This window comes from Spermophilus citellus (assembly GCF_964194105.1).
Source record: "Spermophilus citellus genome assembly, chromosome: 5".
In the NCBI taxonomy this organism is placed as follows: domain Eukaryota; kingdom Metazoa; phylum Chordata; class Mammalia; order Rodentia; family Sciuridae; genus Spermophilus; species Spermophilus citellus.
In genome coordinates, this window is record NC_138186.1 from 166,185,151 (window position 1) to 166,207,600 (window position 22,450).

The 22,450-nt window shown below is 43.7% G+C and overlaps 1 long non-coding RNA gene across 1 annotated transcript in view; it reads left to right on the forward strand.

The window, feature by feature from the left end:
* The first annotated feature begins 1,127 nt into the window (after positions 1-1,127).
* The window catches only part of LOC308649995, a 33,211-nt gene continuing 11,888 nt past the window's right edge, over positions 1,128-22,450 (forward strand). The window contains exons 1-2 of the long non-coding RNA XR_014022206.1: positions 1,128-1,160; positions 14,379-14,780. This is a non-coding gene — a long non-coding RNA (uncharacterized lncRNA). The remainder of the gene's footprint in view (positions 1,161-14,378; positions 14,781-22,450) is intronic.

The following is a 22,450-nucleotide window of genomic DNA, read 5'->3' on the forward strand; positions in this document are numbered from 1 at the left end:
TGTAACTTCTTGGTACACTTATTAATCTCTGAGAAGCTGTGTTTGATACTTAGGTTGGCGTAATACATATCAACCATGTATGCAAATAATCATGATGTGGTGCCTGGGTAGCCATTTGAACTCAGGTGTGCTTTGGAATTCTTATTTTTTTCCCCAAACACCTGATTATTTGATTAAATTGATTTCATTCTTTCAAAGGTTTTGCATGTTCAGGCTTAAAAACCTAGTGGGAAATTAGTTTTGGCCGTGCCCTTTCTCTTTGTCTCTACCTGCCTCAGTGACTGTCCCTTTTTCTTCTCTGCCTCCTCCTTTCTTCTTCCTTCCCTGCACAGATCTGAACTGTGTAACACCCCTAATCTCTGGGTTCTAGCTACATCATTTGACGTCTGAGCACCACATTGAGCTGATCTAACTGGAGCACGCAGGATGCTGTCTGTGTTTTTACAGAGAAAACCCAACAGCCGGGCTGGGGATGTGGCTCAGGCGGTAACGCGCTCTCCTGGCATGCGTGCGGCCCGGGTTCGATCCTCAGCACCACATACCAACAAAGATGTTGTGTCCGCCGAGAACTAAAAAATAAATATTGAAAATTCTCCCTCTCTCTCTCTCCCTCCTCTCTCACTCTCTCTTAAAACAAAAAACAAAAAACAAAAAAACCAACAGCCTTACATACCAGTCTGACCTTAGCCAGAGTGCATGTAAGATGAACGTGAAGGTATGCATGAATACGTAAGTCTGCCTTGTGAGTGGCTCAATCCTGGGGATGGGGACTCAAAGGATACTGCACACTATGAGTTTCCTGCTGGAAGGTCAGTGTTTTACCAACGAGGCAGACTCGTGATTTCATGATGAATTAAAGCTGCTTTGGCAGGTTAGATAATTCTTTGGGAGAGGTAGATGAGCAGAAGCACTAACCCCCATCACCTAGGCAGGATTTGGGTTCCAGGGCAGGATTGCATTGCCGCCCTGTGTGACCCTCCATGGCCCCTTAAGAGCTGCCAAGCCACAATCCTGCTTCTGGCCTCTCTTGTCCCTGAGAGGCAGAAAATAGCCCCACAGGTAAACAATGGTCTTTGGAGGGGGCAGTAACCCCACCCCCAGACAACACCAGGCTGCTCCACGTGAGGACTTGACAAAAAATACAGGGTGCTCAGTTACAGGTGAGTTTCACAAAAATAACAAATACATGTTTTTAGTATAAGTATCTCAAATATGGTATGGCATTACTCTAACTAAAAAAAAAAAAAAGAAAATATTGGTACTTAATCTAAAATTCCCATGTAACTGGGCACCTTCTTTTATTGATTTATTTTTCTTGCTCCACCAGCATCAGGAGGATGGATTCAGCAGAAGGGCTTGTGGATATTATCTAGGCTTTACTGTGTTTCTAGTCTCGTCTCTCTAGCAAACCTACCCTAAAGCTAAGGAACATCACAGGTCAGTGGTTCCCACCGGAGTCACTGAAGCAGGGACACCGACTGTCAGCAATGAAAGTGGCAGTACTGTGGCGGAGGTTGTGGCCTGAGGACCCTGGAGAGACCGTAGGAGGCCCCACGGAAGCAGGGACCACAGGGGTGGGCTGGAGTCGGCCATGCTGTGCACTGCCCCTCACTGCCCTGGGCTGGAGGAGGCTGAAGCAACGGCAGACATGTCCTGGTGGTCCTTTTTCCTCGGTGTGTTTCTGCTTTGGCAAAAACACACAGCTCCTGCAGAGCAAAGCTCAGGGCTTCTCCCAAGCCAGGGCTGGGAGGGGACTAAACCCCAGGCAGGGACCCCTGCAGAAGCATTACTGCTGTGGGGACAGCAGGAAGTTGGAGACACTATCCTTTTCCTACTAGCAGATGACCGTGCCTGGGGCAGAAAAGACAGTGAAACGTGGAGCACACTAATTTTTCCACCTGGTAAAGGAGAGATTTAACTCACTGACTAATCTGATTTACGAAACAAAAAGTGTGTGCTCTATGTCAGGTATCATTCTATGTGCTTTGCAAGGATCATTCAACCTTCTAACAAAGATTGTTGAATTTGTACTGTATGGTCATTTATCCCGTTTTATAGAAGGAACTGATACACAGAGAGGTTAAGCAGCTTGCCCACAGTTACATAGCTGGGAGGTGGCTGCATCAGGACTCATCCCAAGTGTTTTTGAACCATTCTCTCACACCTCCGGGAGGGCTTGTGCCAGGGCTGTAGCATGCATCCAGTCTTTTGTGCATAGTGATGATGATGATTGATGATGATGATGATAAAACAAAGATTACAAAGATGCATTTACAGGCTTACAGATCTGTGCCGGCTCTGGAGAGGTGACAGCTACATGACAGGGGGCTGACACACTGCAGGCACTCAGAAGTCAGATTGTTGCTCTTATGCCAGTAAGCTGTTACGGTGGGCACCAGGCTCCATGCAAGCTGCTGAGATAATGCAGAAGCCCTGGCCTCTGCTACAGAAGCTGATGCTCTTAACGACACCTTCCTCCCATAGAAGACTGGGATTAAGAGCGGTGCCACTTGCCATAGTGAAGCAACTGACTGGAATCCTTGAGGTGTTCAGAGAGCACCAATGACTACCAATGTTGGCCGAATTAAGTTGAATAAATCATAGCATTGTATATGCCTGGAACTTTTGAAAATTGTTATTATTAAATATTGCTGAATTTCCCAACCCTTTAATAGAACAGATTTATAGGATCAGTTTTAATAAGAGTTTGGGTCTGTAAATTGGACCTTTTGCCGATATGTGTAAAATCAAAGAATCTCAGGGTTGGCCAGTACCTCTGAGTTCTGGCTCTGTAACCCATCTGGAGCCTGAATTGTATCCTGTTCTTGTCAAGGTCTAAGAATCTGGTTAAGATCTAAGCAGTTCATGCAGCTATTGTTTAAGCTATTACAATGCTCTCCACATCAGGCACTTATTATTTATGCTGTGAACCTCAGTTTTACATCCTATAATCTCTTTTATCCAGAAAGCTGTGAATGTATAGGGATTCTAGATTGTAAAGTTTGTTACATTTTCTTGAAATACATATCTTTTCTAGCAGATGTTTCTCATTTTTTTAAAAAAATTAGCTGTCAATGGACCTTTATTTTATTTATTTATATGCAGTGCTGAGAATCAAACCCAGTGCCTCACACATTCTAGGCAAGTGCTCTGCCACTGAGCAGAACCACAGCCCAATGTTTCTCATTTATAAAAGTTTTTTCAAAGTAAACTTTCAATATTCTCGACTTTCTCCATTCTTTTTCTATTCTCCATTTTACTAATTTCCACCCCAATCTTTATGACTTTCTTCCTTCTGCTTGTGTTATGTTTAGTATGCTGTTCTTTTCCCAGTGTCTTCAGGTGGAAGGTTCTGATTTGAGGTCTTTCTTCTTTACTATCATTGGCATTCACAGCTACATGTTTTCCTCTAGGCACAGCATTAGCTGCATCTCAGATTTTGGTGTTGTGTCTTCGTTTTTATTCATCTGAAAACATTTTCTATTTTCCCTTATGAGTTTTTGACCCATCAATTATTTGCAGAATGTTGTTTATTGACATATACTTGTGAATTTGCCAAAATTCTTTCTCTCATTGATTCTTGATTTCATTCTGTTATGGTCAGAACATACTTTGCATTAGTCCAGTGTTTTAGGGTTGAAAGGAACATTTTATGGTCTCTCATATGCTCAGTCCTCAAGAAGGTTCCCTGTGCATTTGAAAAAAAACTGCACATTCTGCTGTGGTCGGACAGTTTTCTATAGACCACTGTCAGTTATTGTTGGTTTATAATGTTGTTTGGTAAAGTCTCCTATTTCCTTGTCTGTCTGAATTATGAATTGTTTATTTCTGGACTTTTCAATTTAATATTTTCAGACAAGGGTTGACTACAGATAACAGACCATGGATAAGGGGATGTTATGGTTTAGATAAGAAGGATCCCCCAAAAGCTCATGTGTGAGAAAATGCAAGAAAGTTTAGAGGTAAAGGATTGGGGGCAAGTCTTTGGGGTGTATATTTTGTCCCTAGTGAGCAGAACGCGCTCTCTCTCTCTCTCTCTCTCTCTCTCTCTCTCTCTCTCTCTCTCCTCTCCTTCCTGAATTCTGTGCTCTGAGCTGCTTTCTTCCTCCACACCCTTCCACCATGATGTTCTGCATCTTCTCCAGCCCAATGCAACAGAGTTGGCCATCTAGAAACTTCTGAAATCATGAGCACCAAACAAACTTTTCCTCCTCTAAAAATTTTCTTGTCAGGTCTTTTGATCACAGCAGCGACAGAGCTGACCCAAACAGGGGTATTTGTTGTACATTTGTAATTGCTACATCCTCCAGAATGAATTGACTGTCTTATCATTACAAAATGTTTCTATCTCCAGTAAATTCTGTTGGTTTTAAAGTCATGTTAATGAAACCACTGGTTTTCTTCTGGTCACTCTTTGAATGGAATATCTTTTTCCATTCTTTTACTATGGACCCATTTGTATCTTTTAATCTGAAGTATGTCCAGGAAACAGCATGTGTTGGCTCTTGTGTCTCTGTTCAATTGAACAACTCTGCCTCTTGACTGAATTGTTATCCAGTTGAAATCTCTTACATATAATTGGTAACATTGTATTTACATCTGATACTTTTTGTTTTCTGTCTCATGTCCTTTTTTCCCCTTTATTGCTTCATTATTGCTTTCCTTTGCATTAAATGTTGTAATCTCAGTCCTTGAATGATTTCTCACTATTTTTGAACTCGTTTTCTCAGTGGTTGCTCTAGATCTCACCATTGACACCATAGCTCGTCTGAATCTATCTCAGCTTGATCCTAACTTAGGACCAGGCACCTCCATCCACTTCACACCTGGTACTCCAGGAGCTCTTTCTGGTCCCTCGTATTAAGCCTGTGGGGGTCACATGTTCCTACTTCTTTGTTTCATAATTTTGTGTTATTATGAGCAACTCTGGGTACTGACCCCTCCGGAGCCTTCTTGTCACTGCTCTTGTTTGCTTGCTCACTTATTTTGTGATTTGGATAGATAACTGTAGAGATGTCATTACCCCCACAGTGTGAATCCTCTGCTGCTGCTTCTTAGAGGGTGCAGACTTAGGAATGTGCAGGGTCAAGTTTCCCTGAGCAGGGATTTCTTTGGCTATCTCTTTTCCTGCTCACACCCAGCTGCTGGGCTCCGCTGATTGCTTCCTGACTGTTCACTTGTTTTCAACAGCACTCTAGGGCATCAATTGCTCCACAAAATGATTCAATTAAATTTGGATTCCTTTGCAGGGATAGTTTTGAGGTTAGTGTTTGAGGTTTGTTGTGCCCCAGGAAGGCTCTTCTTAGCTGTCTGTTTCCCTGGTCTCTCTCATAACCTTGCTGGTCCACTGTTTAGCTTGGGTCTCTAAGAACCCTCCTCTTAATTGCTTTTCACTGAATCTTGCATTGCTTATGAGAGTGTCTTTGGATTTGAACTTCTCCATACTCCATTTCAAATAAGATCTTAGGAAGGCTGGCCTTTCCTGCCCAGAGAAACCTTTGAGCCTTGGTTGCTCAGCTAGGGATGAGGACAGTGCATGCTTCTCCACACGACCTCCCTGTTTGAGAGCAGGATGCCAGCGAGGGTGGTAGCTTCTGGTTTTCCCTGCTTTTCTCTCCCAGCCTGGGGTCTCTGCCTATGAACCAGCTGGAGTGAGGGTTAACGTGGTCCCCAGTATTCTCAGTATGCCATGACTGATGGGGGCATTGGTGGAGAAAGAACTGGGCCTTTGCTACATGAGCTGCAGAGGAAGAGAGGTGCTAGCAGCCTGTTCTTCCCAGGAAGATACCACAGCCCACAACTGAGAGTTGAAGTCAGCAGGACCCTGTTTGTTGGCTGCAGGCAGGTACCTGAAATGGAGTATTCTGTCACACTGAGCTGACAGGAAGGTAGTGGGTCACGATTTAAATGCCACTGACTCTTAATTGTGTTATAGATTTTTGGTAGATATTCTTAAGTTTTCTGCATTTGCTCTGTGCCCTTAGAACAATGTTCAAAGACTTTGATAGTTTTGTGTTTTCATATTTTCACTAATTATCTTGCTTAGCACAGGAGCAGACCCATATGGCACCTCACATGGTCATTTTGGAAGTGAAACGTTCACAGTTGTATTGTTCATTACTTTGTTACGTACGCTTCATGTACACAAACATCCACTTTTTCAGTGGTTGAAAGGGCCTGAGGAGGGGAAAGATTACTTGATACTCACAATATTACTGAACACACATGGGATGGGTGTCTTGAGTTTGGTGTTTGTTTATACACTATTACCTGCATCAGACAGGACTGGAGGTGGTTTACAAGTTGTATACACTGTAGCAAGAAAGGCAAAAATTGAGGAAAGCAAGGTGAAGAGAAAGTAAGAATTGCTTAGAGGTATTTCCCACAATGGTGATCCATTTGTTAAGTGTTTGCACCTGGGGGACTACTCACCATTGTAACCAAATGCAGAAGAGATTGTTCAATGTGCCTTGTTTCTGTGGAGGGACAAGCTGAAGACCTTGTTCCATGACTGGAACACACAACCTAACTTACATCTCGATTCTTTGGGCTGCACTTAGTCCATGAGATCAGCTACTCATTAGCAGTTCTACAAGCCATTTGGTTTCCTTGTCTTATGTCAATATTAATCTGCAGACTTATGAAATAACTACTTACATTGTTTCTCAGGTTTATCCCAAATGTATCATCACATTGTCTTTTAAGAATAAATAACTGAAGCTGAAACATATATGGCTAATCCATTCGAATTCATTTGAATTCTTGTTCAAGGCTCAAAAAATATGCAGATATTTGGTACATGGATTACTAAACTCCCCTTCCGTCTTTTATTATTGGTCCATTGCATCAATCCAATGTTCTTTCCTCTTGTTTCAAATTCTGTTAAATGATAACTATTGCATTCCATCACAAACACCATTTACTGAAAGATCAGCTTTTGGGGAACATAAAGTTTATTTTTCATGTCAAAAGTAAATTACAACAGAGTTGAAAGATTTCAAATGGCTTTTATTCATGATTCCAGAATCAGGCAGCCCTCAAAACCAGAACAGATCCTAAGAACCTGGAGCCACAAAATAGCCAACCAGCCCTGACACACAGCCGACAGAAGGGGTGTATGGCAACAGGAAGTGACCGTCAGAGGCAGCCCAACTGGCTCCAGCTTGGTGTGGCACCTTGTTGGATGGGGGATTCCTGGGACTAAGGGAAGCTCAGCTGCTGTGGGCGAGGCCGGCTCTTGCTTCAAGAGTGCACCACCCTAGGTTAGGCTGTTGGTGCTGTGCCCTCCATCTCCACACTTGTTAATAGGACTCAAGTAGGAAGGGATCTTCAGGACTAAATCTAATGTAATTAATGCCAGCCAAATACAGGGGGCTGTACCAGTGTCCACTTTATGCTTTGAATGAAGCCCTTGCTGCTCTGCCATTGCAACTTGTTTTTAAAACAGACATGTTTCTGTCTCTTCCTTTCTCCCTGCTCCTCCCTAACCTCTCCCCCTCCCTCATCTCAGGGGAAACAGGATCACCTTTCTTCCCCATTTTAGACAGATTTATCTGTCCTGAGCACACACCCACCACAGGAACAAAGTCATCCAGACTTTGGGGATGGCACCAGAAGATCTCAGAAATGACCTTCTCCCACCTTAACAAGTGAGTGACCACTCCAACAGAGAACACATGGCATGTAGCCTTTGAGGCACCTCTATAAATGCCCCCTGTTCCTGCTGATGGGAAGAATCACAGCCCCTGGGACAGAAGACTCTGTGTTTCTTCGTTGCTAGCAAAGCAATAAACATTCTTTTTTCCTTTTTCTCAAAACCGTGTCCTCATTATTGGATTGGCACCAATAGCTCCACTGGAATTTAAAACCTGAGGGCTGCATTATTCCATTGTGGTAAAATCTTCTACCAGTAGTGGTTCTGTCTTCCTTCCTTGCTAACAAAAGCCTGGTTCCACTCTACTCTAGACCACGGTGGGTCATTGCCTCAGGCCATCATGACAATCTTTCCTCTTTGCCGGGTACCTTATCCCAGACTGCTTTGCATCTAACCCTGGCTACTTTCCCCAAGTCTGGTTGTGAGGTGGTAGAGAGGAGTCTACCAGGAAATATTTTCCTCTGCCATTGCAACTTATTTTTAAAAGGACATGTTTCTGTCTCTTCTGTTGTAAGAAGAAATCTCTTTTTTCATTAGATATATCCCCTTCCTATATTAAATTTACCTGTACAGGAATGCAATATTGGAGCTGTGGCGGCTACTTTGCCAAGTTGAGGGACATGCCTAAGGATAGAAAGCCAATACTGAGGAACACAAAGACAAAAGGAATCCACACCCCTGAAGACCAGAATGTGCACAAACCTGGAAGTTTATCTCTGTGAAGTCTTGCTGTGTGGAGTACTTACAACCGCCCTATGGTTTCAGTCACTTTTGGTGCAGGGATTCTGTTGCTTGAGGTGGAAAACATTCCCAGTTAACACAGTAGTCTAAGTTGTTAGTTAGAATCAGGCAGAATACAGCAGAGAATTTTACAGTGAAGGCAGAACTGAATGCTAACCCTAATGCAAGATGGTGCTGAAACACTCCTTGGGTGTTCTTTTCACTTAGATATTTGCAACACAAACAACATTCAAAATATAAGACCCTATATTTAGGAGTTAATTTAAAAATCCAAACAGAGCAAGTGCTGTTGGTTCCCACCACCACCACCATTTTCATCCGAATAAACACGCCTGGGGCTGTGTAAGAGACCCCTGTCAGATTTTTAAACTATCTACAAGACCCTCCATCCTGACTGATACTCCCTTTCCAAATATTTATGCTTTTATATTTCCTACGTGAGCTCCTTCTGTCTCCCAGTCTCCTTTGGAAGGGAAGGCTGCCTCTGGCCCACTGCATCCTGCCCCCTCATCCCAGCCTCTCCTGGGCCCTGGCTGGACCACCCTGACGCTGGCAGATGCCAACATTGACTCAGGCAGGGACCTGGGTGTGGAATGCCCTCTTAGGGAGTCTCTGCACCACAGCTGAGTGGCTACCACACTCACTTCTGTTCCGACTTTACCCGCCCTGGAGGCTAACCCGATGCGTCTTTATTATTATTTATAAAGTACCTCGTCTGTTCCCCATTTCCCTTTTCTAAATACATCCGATCACGATTCTACTTTCGTTTCAAAATGGCAGAGCAGAGCCCTCCAGAAAGTGTGGTCTCCTGTCTCCATCGGATCAGCACCAAGACCTTGCGACGACAGATGCTGTCTGTTTTCCATCCTCTGTGGTTATTGTATTTAATGGACATGGGAGTGCATTATATTGGTGTGTGATTTCGAGTGCATAGGGTGCTTTTCCAGTAAACATTTTGTGATTTTATTCCTCAACTGAAGGACAAGACAGTTGAGAGCCAAGTGCTTAACGCCCCAGGCAATTCGTGGGGTGCCTTGTCCTTGTCCTCCTGGCCCGGTCTGAGTCGAGGTGAAGATGGCAGGCAGCGTGGGAGAGTGGCTGGAGCGTGCTCACATTTTCACGCACAGCACACTGCCTCCCTCCCTCCCTTGTTCAGCTGGGAGGACCAAGCCTGCTACATGTCTGTACCAGACAGAGTAGGGGGCACGTCAGCCAAAGAGGGAGAGTCTGCTCTGCCCAATCAGCACTCAGGGCTGGCTCTCCAGGGCAGGGGAAAGACAGCAAAGGAGGCCAGGAGGCCAGGAGGCCAGGGACCGGGGGACAGGGAGGGCCGGCAGCACAGGCCCGGAGGCAGGGGCAAGGTACCCTGGACAAAATACTGTGATCTGGTTCCCTGTATCCGTGTATATAAGGAAATTGGCTGGTTCTGACCTGCTGCTGGTCTGGTGGCACAAGAGCATCAGCCCCTGGAAAGCCCAAGAATCAGAACTATTGAGAGTGAAGAATGGAGTTGCACAGTTGCCCTAAAAGAGCCACTGGTCAGTACAAATGGAAACTGGGTTCTATCAGCACTGTTCTAAGTAGAGAGGGAGCGTGTTTTAAGTGTTATCATTGAAAAATACCAGAGAAGCATCTCTGGAAAGAGGTGAGAGACACGCACATCCTACTCACTCTTGCCTTAGAGAAGGCCCCTCCTCCTCTCTCCTGGCCACCATGAGGTGGACAGCTTCTTCTGCCATCTGCTCCTGCCACGATGTACCGCAACCAAAGGTCCAAGTGGTCAGGGCTAGTGACTATGATTGACAGCATGAGCCAAGACAGAACCCTTCCTTTGTTAAGTTGATATTTTTCAGATATTTTGTCACATAAACTAACACAATTATGTTAATGTCAATATGACAGACCCTATCAATTCAAACGGGTGCTACTTCAGAAGTGGCATCCCAATAACAATACACTAAAACCTAAAATGAAATGACAGAACCTTGGTGGCCTCTGTGTCACGCAGAGAGGGCTGTAAGAAAGCCCGAGAGGAAAACTGAGGAGCAAGTGGCTTCCCGCCCCTGTGACTCGTGTGTCTGGGGTTTCCGCCTCTGAACATCAAGATGTGGGGTTTTTTTAAATATTTATTTTTTAGAAGTAGTTATGCACACTACCTTTATTTTGTTTTTTATTTATTTCTATGTGGTGCTGAGGATCGAACCCAGGGCTTCGCACGTGCTAGACGAGCGCTCTAGGTTGAGCCACAACCCCAGCCCCAAGATGTGGGTTTCATATAAAACAAAACAAAAAAAAATTGACAAATATCAAATCTCACGTTGACTTTGAAACCTTTGAGTAGGGTATGAAATCTAGAATGCTCCATGAAGCCAAACAGGATATGATTCTAAATAACTCCTGAAACTATACCCTTTCTGCCAGGTGGATCCTCTGTGTTAGGTACAAAAATTATTTTTACCCCCATTTTGCAGAATAAGAAATGAAGACGTCTTGCTTGAAATGACTTTAAGTTTTCATCTAAGTTCACCCAACTTCCAGTTGACACGCGGCCCAACCTGTCCTCCCCATTGTCCTACCTTCCTCATGGAAACGGTGGAGTTGCTCCTGTCTCCTGGCCTGCCCTACACTGTACCTTGTGTACTGCTATTAGTAGACGCACACAGACATAACCCCATCCCATAATTTATTAACTGCAAATTATTTAACTATTCTGAATTACAATTGGTCATTTAGAAAACGTGCATGGATTTGTACCTTGTAGGGTTGTTGTGAGATTTCATGAGAAAACCTATACAAAGAATCCTGGGTAGTCTTTGGCACACAGTAATTGCTCAATAAGTCAAATTTTGAAGTAGTAAAACTGCATGAAAATAACATTTTTTGAGTAAACGTCCATACTGCAAAAGCTGTCATTATGATGTGTCAAATGATTGTGTACTAGTTTGCAAAGTAGTTAGCACCTCTCAGCATTTCCTAAATCTCTGCTCTGAGGACACATGTTCACAGACTGATGGGGAGGTGGTGTTTGTGGGAGTGGGGTGTACAGTATGGTGCAGGTTTTGAATAAATGTGACCAATGGGCTTAGCTTTGAAGGGGGGAAACTAAGAGATAAAAGCTGAAACTGAAAAATTAGTAACCAGGTCAGAGGTTTGTAGATGAATAATAGAAGAAATCTGGCCTCCAGGGCACGTGAGGAGGGGGACGCGCCCTGGCTAGAGTGAGCCAGGAGAGCTTCACTGAAGACATGGGATTTATTCTCGCTCTGGAAGGAGGGGGCTTCAACAGCAGAGACAAGATCAAGAGTCACAGGCTGTTCCAGAGAAGAAAAACGGAATCCCCCCAATCAGCTCTGTGCTGGGTTTGGCACCAACAATCCAGAAGTTAAGCAATGGGTGTCCCAATCAGAGAGCTGTCAGCCCTTCACCAGCTCCAAACTCAGCAGGAAGCTGGCAACTTAGGCAAGAAGGAAGGCGGGGGACCCACGGGGGCTCAGGGACAAGAGCACAACCCCTGCAGGCAGAGGCCCAGGCTGGCTGGGGCTCGGGGCCCAGCACCCTGTCTTTTGAATACTGCAGGCACTTGGCCAAACAGGTGTCCTGGGAAGCCCTGAGCAGCTGCCCTCAGCAAGCGGGTGGCCACGGCACAAGGCTGCCCTGGCTCTGATGCCCCAGGGACGTCAGCAGGATTCCCAGCCCGCCTTTCTACCTGGGGCTTCCCTCCGACACCGAAATGGATGCTCAGTGAGCAAACCCGTGGCAGGCCTCCACACCTGCACGTCCCGGCTCCAGCCAGGGGAAGGCTGTACGGAATTCAAGTGGCATTAATCTTTCAGCCCCAAACAGTCTTTATTGTGTCCTTTCAATATTCCAGTAATTAGAAGGTTTATTAAAATTTGGACCCAGGGAAGTGACATCATTCCACTTCTTGATGTGATACGAATACCCTGGTGTCCCACCAATTTGACACCCTGCTGCCTGCTCACAACTCAGCCTGGTGTGGTGGCTCTAAGGACCTTATTCCTTTAGAAAGTCAAAGAGTTGTAGAATTATTTTGGAAGTGAATACAAGTGTGATGATTAATTTTACGTGGCAGCTTGGCTGGTTGACAGTGCCTAGCTATTTGGCCACACATTAATGTATTGTGCTTACCATCTATAGCTGCTGACTGTTAGAAAGAAGATGAACTTAGATAACGTTGGGTGGGCCGCATCCAATCAGTTGCAGGCCTTGAGAGCACAGGTGCAGGTTTTTCTAGAATGAAGCAATGTCCCCCAGTAATGTGGAAACCCCGCCCGATATGGCAGCCTGCCAGCCTGCTCCACCAATCCAAGGTTTGCCAACACACATCACCTCTCCCACCCCCATGGGTTCTAGTGCCTCCTAAAAGATCTCACGGGGCCTGGGATAATGGTGACCCAGAAAAATGAAAGGATTCCACTGTGGGCGAGGGTGGCCCTGCCTCTAGGGACTGGCCTTCACCTCTCCACCTAGAGCCCTTCTGTTCTGGCCGGTGCAAATTCTGGTCACCTCCTGGTGCACACAACAAGGAGAGCAGAGACAACTCCACAGACATTACAAACTTGTGCTCTTTTACAAAAGGTGATTTCTGATTTAACTTAAAATTCTACTCCAAGACACGAGTGCCATGTCTATTCTACGGCTACCATGAGTATAGGCAGCCGTTGTGCTGTTTCTTAGTTTCCAAAATACTAAGCAACATACTCAAAAAGCAGCATGGAAATTGGCCCCTCGGTTAGGAAAGAGCTCCTGCAGCTGATGGCTCCTCTTGACAGGAGCTGGGCTGCTAATCCCTCCCTGGGCTGCTCTCAATTGGAACATAATCTTCCAAATCTCACAAGGGCCCACCCCTTTCCCTCCACCTCTTCCTCCAAGCTTCAAGATGATTAATGAAAAGTTTTATCTTCATAGTTCTAACTAATGGCTTGTTACTCATTTCTGTGGTGTTATCCAAAAGAAACCGCTGTTCATTAAGGCCTTTTGATATGCATAATCAGCCATTTCTATTTGAAAGGTCTTCATTCTTGTAATACTTTTGCAGCTACAGCAGCTGTTGGCCATTTCCTAGTTTTTGCAGAGCTTTGCAGCTGTGGAAAAATCTCCACTAAAGATTCTCCAGCTTAGTTTAACGCAGATGTCTGGGCCTGGTGTGGTTAGCATAAAAATTCAATAGCTGCAGTAATTATTTTTTATTATTGTAACATACGGGGAGGAAAAAATCCTGGCTTCCCAATTGGAAAATCCCACAGTGAGTCCATAAAGTTTCCACCTCTGACCTCCTCAGAGGCTGGGCTACGCAGCCCTGTGGAGCCCCAGCCTGACTTCAGGCACTCAAGGGGTCAAGGTCGAGGCCGCAGGCTCTGAGGCTTGGCTGATACTGCAGAACTGAGGTCACTGCTGGCCTCTGCATTGTGGCTCCCGCCTGGCGCCTGGAGCTGGCAGGAGAGCCGCAGCGGGGTGGCTGGCTTCTCTCTTTGTTCTTCAGGCCCCATGAAAAACATCTTCTGATTGAGACACTTGAGCGAGCTCCTTCACTTTGGAAGTTTGTGACATCCCAAAGAGATTTATGACTGGTCCTTTCATGGGGAATTTCAGATGTCCCAGATATAGCACTCCGTGGCCTTGGCCTAGGCTCCCACCCGCCCAGCACCAAGGGGTGAGTTCCCCTGGTCTCTAAGTCACACGTTTCCTTCAGCCAGTTCGCGGATTCCCACTGTCACAACTTGGCTGTTAAGCACCTGCCAGTCTCCCTGAGAGGGGTCTGGTCGCTGCAAACCTGCCACACGCTGGGTTTGGGTTTCCCAGGGCTTGTCCCCGCCTCAGAGCTCAGCCTCAGTGACACCGCCACAGGTGGAGCAGAGTGGGAAGAGGAATTTTTGAAGTTTCTTGTCCCGTTTTCTAAAATCCTCTTTTAAAAAGCAAAATTTTGTTTATCACATACCATATTTTTAAATTTTCCCTCTAGCAGGCAAGATTTGAATGTGACATGATGCCGGAGGAGAGGGGCCCAGGCGGAGGGAGTGGGCCGCAGTAAGTGGTGTGTGCTTCCTGAAGACACCTGGCAACTCTCTGGAAGAAGCTCAAGAGACTCACAACAACCTACCTTCACACGCTGTGTCTCCAACCCACAGAAAGACAGGGGTGCGCCAAGAGGACTCCTGGCTTGACTTGCAGAGGAGACACAGCACCTTCAGGAAGAGATGACTAAGAGCACTAGGATCCACCCGGCTTCCCTGGAGATCTCACGAGGACTAGCACACTGCTGCTTTTTCATAGAAACACGGGACGTGGACAGTGCCTCAGGTTCTAATTTTATTTCCAAACGCCACTGGGAAGAAGGGGCCTGGTTCTTCAGGCCTGGACAGTGGTGAGTTGCACCCTGCCTGTCCCTGTCCTCCACTGCCCCCAATCTGGGGTGAGGACTGATGGGGGTCCCTGAGTGCTCTGAGCTGGGTCCTGTGGGATCCACATGCACCCTACTCCCCATGCCCGTGGAGTTTGGGGAAGGGCCGGAAGTAGGAGAACGGCTACTCTCCGTCCACTCTCCTGGTCACCAGGCAGCTCCCCCTCACACCATTTTGTGAGGGGATGTCCGTGTTTTGACCCAGGAGAATGACTGACAGAGTCCTTTCAGCTACAGAGAAATGGCTTTAACTGGGGAGGGGAGAAGTGGCTTTTTCTTTCTAGCCCCACCATTCACTCCCTCCTCTTGTTCCTTATAATGTGGTGACCTCAAACTCAGGGGCATCTGTGCTGACCTCTTCCAGCAGTCACCCGGAGGTGGGAAGGGGGGATCATTTTTCATCCCTCACCTGTGATCCACTAGCATCTAACACGTCGAAACCACCTGCTTTGGCTTTGTTTGATTAGTCATGTGCTGACTTCCAGAGAACCTATGGAGGAGACATGCTTTGTCATCAGAACCTCTGCCTCTACCGACACTTGGGGTCCTCAGGAGCTGGGCTCGGGACCTTTCACACATAACCTCATTGAAGCACCACATGAATTCTGAGAGGTCCTTACAGTGATAAGCCACATTCTGCAGAAGAGGAAACTGTTCCCCAAGAGGCCAAGTTAATTTGTCTCTGTCAGAATTAGGGCTGTAATCTGGTGCTTCTGACTCCCAAAGTCTGAACCTGAAGCACCACCCCACGTGGGCTGTGATGATGGGTCAGAATGGGGAAATTTCACTTATACCCAGGTATTCAGCTACACTCTCCACACTCTCCCTTCTCAACCCGGGCCTCGGGCTAACCCTAGCAAGTCTCCATGGCCCAGGCAGAGACCTGCCTTTCCCTCTTTACCAAACACCCCTCAGAATCAGGAGCTCTACCTCCTGCCTGGACCAAAAGTCTAAGCATTTTAATAGGAAAAAATAAATAGGACACTAAATTACCTGAAATGAATTAACTGTAGAGAGCTAGCATTTCCTTTCACTAATGCTAACAATGTAGACTGTCTTCAGTGTGCTTGGAAGCATGAGCATCTTTTTAATGGGGTCTTTATAGATGTGTGTGTGTGTGTGTGTGTGTGTGTGTGTGTGTGTGTGTGAGAGAGAGAGAGAGAGAGAGAGAGAGAGAGAGAGAGAGAGAGAGATTTAAACATGAACTCTTTTAAAACTGCATTGCATTCATTAGGTTTCAGCTTGAAATGTGGCTGGTCCATTAGGTTGTCCTTGGAGAGGCCGGGTTTGACCACTGAAGAGAAAAGAACATTTAATAAAGAGCTTCCCAAATGGCTCATGTGTGACTCAGTGGTTAGATGGTGGTTTATAGTATCCTGGGATGTCAGGCACACTCTCACCTCACACAGTTCAGGAAACTAAAATAAATAGCTGCCTCTCCTCTAAATCACACTCCTTTAGCACCTGAAATGTGACAGGAACTACATTCTGTATCTGTACTTTAAGCTCTCTTACTATTGAAGTCATCTCTCTCCCTTTTCTCTCCCTCTCCCCTGCCCTTTTAGTCACCTCTCTTTAAGTTACTCATTTTACCATAATCCTAGCTTCTCAAGTTTGGCCAATCCACAGTCTAGTATTAGGACTAAAGGAATCATTCACCTCATCCTAGGAAACTGTCTTGTTGTAGGGACAAACGAGGCCAGGCACCGAAGACAGCAGGAAACAGTTTTATTTGGCTGCAGCCAGGTTCTGGGGGCACAGCTTTTGGTGTAATCAATTAATCCCCTGAACCCCGAGTTCAGGGAGTTTCAGAGTTTTATACCCAGCAAGTAAGGGGAGGGGCTCAGAAGTTCACAGTCTGCAGAAGTTCACATAAAAGCAGCTTTTTCTTTCACTGTTTTGGGCAAGTTAATCCTTCAAGGACAACACCTGAGAAGAGGAGAGCTTCTTCTCCTCTTTCTTTCCTCCCCCTGTTACCATGGGCCCATTTGTAACTTATCTTCAAAATGTAGACATCTCTGTGAATCCCAGCTCAAGACCAGAGGCCTTGTTTGCACATTTCTTCAAAGTACTATAGTGGATATGTTTATGAAAAACTAGTACGAGGGTGTCCAGCACCTGAGTGCTGGTATCTTCTCAGCTAGTGGCCAAGTAAACAGGGCAACACGAAAATAGGAAGTTTATCTACACTGAACTCTTTTTCAGAGACTCTTTTGCTGACAGTCCTAACATCAGCCATGGTGGAGAAAGGGGGTGCCACTTCAGTCTCAGGGTTAAACAAGACCCTTCAACTCATGCTAAATTCTCGAGGAGCTGTTAGCCACACAAGGATCTCCCTGCCTACCACATCCAAGTGCAAAAGCCATAATAGACACATCTGATGGAAATTTGTCAAATCATAATATCTACATATTATCTATAAAACACAAAATATTCCCAGTTTAAATTAGATTAAAATTAATGGAATCTGATTATGATTATTACTTCTTGATATTTCTTTTTATTATGCATTTCAAATATACACACAGAGAGACTTTCACTTTTGACCAGTTGAAGTGTCTGATGCCAGAGTCACCTCTCTACCACAAACAGTTGTAAGGCATAAAAATATTAGGACAGGCACTGTTTTCAGGCATAGAACCTACTGGGGTTCTTGAGAAAAGGAAAACACATGAGGTGAGTCCTATGTACACATTGGCTCTCTGTTGGGGACAATTTTTAACATTAGCATAAGGAGGGAGGACTTTAGAAACAAGAGCAGATGATCTTAGGTCTCTGAGAAAGTACATGTTGGTGTCTGGGGCTCAAGACAGAGAGCTGCTCTGAGATAAGGAAGGCAGAAAGGGAGGTAAGAGTGTGGAGAGGAGAGGTCTGGAGAAGGCTTCTGGGTGGCCTGGCTGAGGACTTGATGTTGTTCTAAGATGCCCTGAAGAGAGTCTGCTTCTCTCCATGGGGTTGAGAGAGTAACAGATCCTGGAGATGGACACTCTGAAAGACAGTGAATTCCAGCCTGCCCAGAATGGAGAGCTTCAGTTATACCCCAGGTATCCAGCTAGAACGCCAGAAAGGCGACCCCTTAGGAATAAGAACTGTTCCAAAAATTAAGAACTACTTATGCAATATTGTCTACCATGCCCAGCATATTAACTAAGATTTTTAGATATATGAAGCAGAAATTTTTGACCCAAGATCAAGGAAAAATATAGCCAATAGAAATAGTCTATGAGAAGAGCCAGATGTTATAATGTATACACATTAACTTTAAAATGACTACTATAAATATGTTCAAAAAGAAAGGAAAATTTGCTTTTAATGAGCAAGAAGGTAGGGAATCTCTGCAGAGAAATGAAAGGTATATAAAATAACCAAATAGAAATTTGAGAAATGAGAAAAACAAAATTTACAGTGGAAAAACGATTTGAATAATCAGATTAGAGATGGAAGAAAAAGTGGTCAGTGAACTCAATGAGAGATCCAAAAAGTGTTTTCCAGTTTGGAGATCAGAGCAGGGGTTGGGGGGAGATGAATAGAACCTCAGCAGCCTGAGGGAGATCAAGTGTCCTAATACATGTGTTCATGTCCTAGAAAAAGAGGAGAGTAAGAATGGGGGAGGAGAAAAATAATAATAAAGGAATAATGATCAAAATTTTCCCAAATTTGGATTTAAAAAGTCAATCTACAGAGCCAAGAAGTTTAGAATTTATGTGATAAAAATAAAACCATGACAAGGAAGATCATAGTTAAACTTCAGAAAAGCAAAGATAAAAACAAAACAAAAACCTTATAAGTAGAAAAGAAAAATTACCCATTGGATTCAGAGGAACAATTCTAAAGAAGACTGACTTCTCCTCAGAAACAATTTAACCCAGAAGGTAGTGTTCTCGTTAAAGCTCTGAAGTCTGTTGAGTGTGTGTGTGTGTGTGTGTGTGTGAGAGAGAGAGAGAGAGAGAGACAGAGAGAGTTTTAGGTAAATGAAATTTGAGATAATTCATTGCCAGCAGAACTTCATTACAATAATTAATAAATGACAGGACATTATACCAGATGAAAACTCAGATTATAAGAAAAAGAGCACAAGAATACAGGAGCAGATTTTTTAAAAAAAACAAGTTTTTTTTTCCTTTTAAGTTTCATAAAAGACAAATAATAAAGCAAAACTAATAGCATTGGAAGATGGGGTTTATGACATATATAAAATAAATGGCTGATACAGTAGCTCAAAGGGAAAGATGGAAAGCTGTACTATTCTCATATTTGTGAAATGTGAAGAATAAAGTGGTACAAAATTAGTAGACTGTTATTGCCATGGTCTTGATACGAGGTGTCCTGAGGATCCCCTGTGTTTCTGCAGGAATGCTGAGGAGTGAGGTGGTCGCCCTGTGGCAGCTGTGCCTGATCAGCCCTGGTCTGGGTGGTGACTGTCTGGGTGGTGACTGTGGGCAGGTGGGGTGTGGCTGGAGGAGATGGCCACTGGGGTGGTGCCCTGGAAGATTTCCTTTTCCTGGGGGCCCTTCCCTTCTCTCTGTGCTCCCTCACCCCACCACACCCAGCTGTCCCCTACTGGGTTCTCCGCCTGTGATGTGCCCCGGCACCTTGGGCCCAGAGGAATGAAGTCGGCCACGAATGGACAGAGACCTCTGAAACTACGATCCCCATTTAATCTTTCCCTCCTCTAAATTGTTCTTGTCAGTATTTTTGTAACAGGAATGCAGAAGCTAACATAATCATAAATTGAGAATTCATCTTGTAATCTTTAGAACCACCATTTGAAAATGGTTTTTAAAAAGAGAGGTAAAAATCCAATAAGAAGCAAAATGAATTCGTTTATTGACTCAAAATAAAACTTTATTGACACAAAAGAAGGCAACAAAAAATGGAATGGAGGAATAGACAACAGTATAAATGATAAGAAATACACTCAATAATCACATTAAATATAAAAGGACTAAACCAGGCCCATTAAAAGAGAGATTGTCAGGCTAGATTTTAAGGCAAAATCCAATTCTCTGTGTAAAAGACATATTTTTTTTTTACATTTAAAAAAATTTGTTATATGTGACAGCAGAATGCATTACAGTTCATATTACACATATAGAGCACAATTTTTCATCTCTGGTTGTTCACAAAGTAGAGTCACACCATTCGTGTCTTCATACCTGTACTTAGGGTGATGATGACCATCACATTCCGCCATCTTTCCTACCCCTAGGCTCCCTCCTTCCCCTCCCTCCCCTATGCCCTATCTAGAGTTCATCTAATCCTCCCGTGTCCCCCCAACCACATTATGAATCAGCCTCCTTATATCAGAGAAAACATTTAGCATTTGGTTTTTTGGGGTTGGCTAACTCCACTTAGCATTATATTCTCCAACTCCATCCATTTACCTGCAAATGCCATGATTTAATTCTCTTTTAATGCTGAATAATATTCCATTGTGTATATACACCACATGTTCTTTATCCATTCATCTATTGAGGGGCATCTAGGTTGGTTCCATAGTTTAGCTATTGTGAATTGTGCTGCTATAAACATCGATGTGGCTGTGTCCCTGTAGTATGCTGTTTTAAGTCCTTTGGGCATAGACTGAGGAGTGGGATAGCTGGGTCAAAAGGTGGTTCCATTCCCAGATTTCCAAAGAATCTCCATACTGCTTTCCATATTGACTGAAGCAATTTGCAGTCCCACCAGCAAAGTATGAGTGTGCCTTTTTCCCCACATCCTCACCAACACTTAACTGTTGTTTGTATTCTCAATAGCTGCCATTCTGACTGGAGTGAGATGAAATCTTAGAGTAGTTTTGATTTTCATTTCTCTAATTGCTAGAGATGTTGAACATTTTTCAATATAGTTGTTGATTGTTTGTATATTGTCTTCTGAGAAGTGTCTGTTCAGGTCCTTGACCCATTTATTGATTGGGCAATTTATTTATTTATTTTGGTGTTAAGATTTTTGAGTTTTTATATCCCTAGAGATTAATATTCTATCTGATGTGCATGTGGTAAAAATTTGTTCCCAAATTGTAGGCTCTCTATTCACCTCACTGATTGTTTCTTTTGCTGAGAAGAAGCTTTTTAGTTTGAATCCATCCCACTTATTGATTCTTGATATTAATTCTTGTGCTATAGGAGTCTTATTCAGGAAGTTGGGGCCTAATCCAATATGATGGAGATTTGATCCTACTTTTTCTTCTAATAGACGCAGTGTCTCTGGTTTAATTCCTAAGTCCTTGATCTACTTTGATTTGAGTTTTGTGTATGATGAGAGACAGGGGTTTAATTTCATTTTGTTACATGTGGATTTCCAATTTTCCTAGCACCATTTGTTGAAGAGGCTATCTTTTCTCCAATGTATGTTTTTGGTACCTTTGTCTAATATAAGATAATTGTAATTATGTGAGTTAGTCTCTGTGTCCTCTATTCTGCACCACTGGTCTACCAGTCTATTTTGGTGCCAATACCATGCTGTTTTTGTAACTATTGCTCTGTAGTATAGTTTTAGGTCTGGTATGTAAAAGACATATTTTAATTAAAAAGTTACAAATAGGTTGAAGAAAAAATGGATGTGAAAATAGGTCAAGGAAATGATGAGCATATAAAAGCTGGTATAATACCTGTATTGAGGTTAAGTAAAATTGACTTTAAAGCAAGGATTGTTAGGGCTGGGGCTATAGCTTAGTTGGTGGAGTGCTTGCCTAGCACATGTGGGGCATGGGTTTGATCCTCAGCACCACATAAAAATAAAATAAAGGTTAAAGGTATTGTGTCCATGTACTATAAAAAATATTTAAAAAAAACAAAAGCAAAGAGTATTAGCCTGGCATGATGCTCACACCTTAATCCCAATGGCTCAGGAGGATGAGGCAGGAGGATCATGAGTTCAGAGCCAGCCTCAGCAAAAGTGAGGTGCTAAGTAACTCAGTGAGACCCTGTAAATAAAAATAGGGCTTGGGATGTGCCTCAGTGGTTAAGTGCCCCTCAGTTCAATCTCTAGTACCTGCCCCCACCAAAAAAAGAAAAAAAAACAAGGAGTATTCATAATAATAAGAAAGGATATTTCATAATAGTAAAAGAGTCAATTCTAAAGAAAGACATCCAAAATATACATAAGCCATTTGTATATAACCGTGTGCTTCTTATTCTTGACTTTTTTTGATTCTTTGTTTGTTTTGGGGGGGTGCTTTTACTGAGATACACTCCCCAGTCCTTTTTACTTTTTAATTTTGAGACAGGGCCTCATAAGTTGTAGGGCCTCACTAAGTTGCCAGAACTGTTCTCAAACTTGCAATCCTCCTACCTCAGCCTCCTGAGTCACCGGGATTACAGGTATATGTCACTGATTCTGGCTCTCTCTTAATTCTTAATATTTTAATTTGGCATATATCATTTATTCTCATAAACAATTATATTTTTATTAAGCATTGTTTCTAAGTGCTACAGAGTATTTTTCTACAGACATACCATGACTTACCATACAATATCCTACTTTACAATAAATTTCTCACATTATTAAATGTAGGATGAATCATTATAATTATAATGATCCAATAAATAATGTATTTACTAGTAGTGTTCTTTGTTTTTTAACTTTTGTTTAGACAAATGGTTCTTGAATTTATTTAACAAATCTAGTGAATA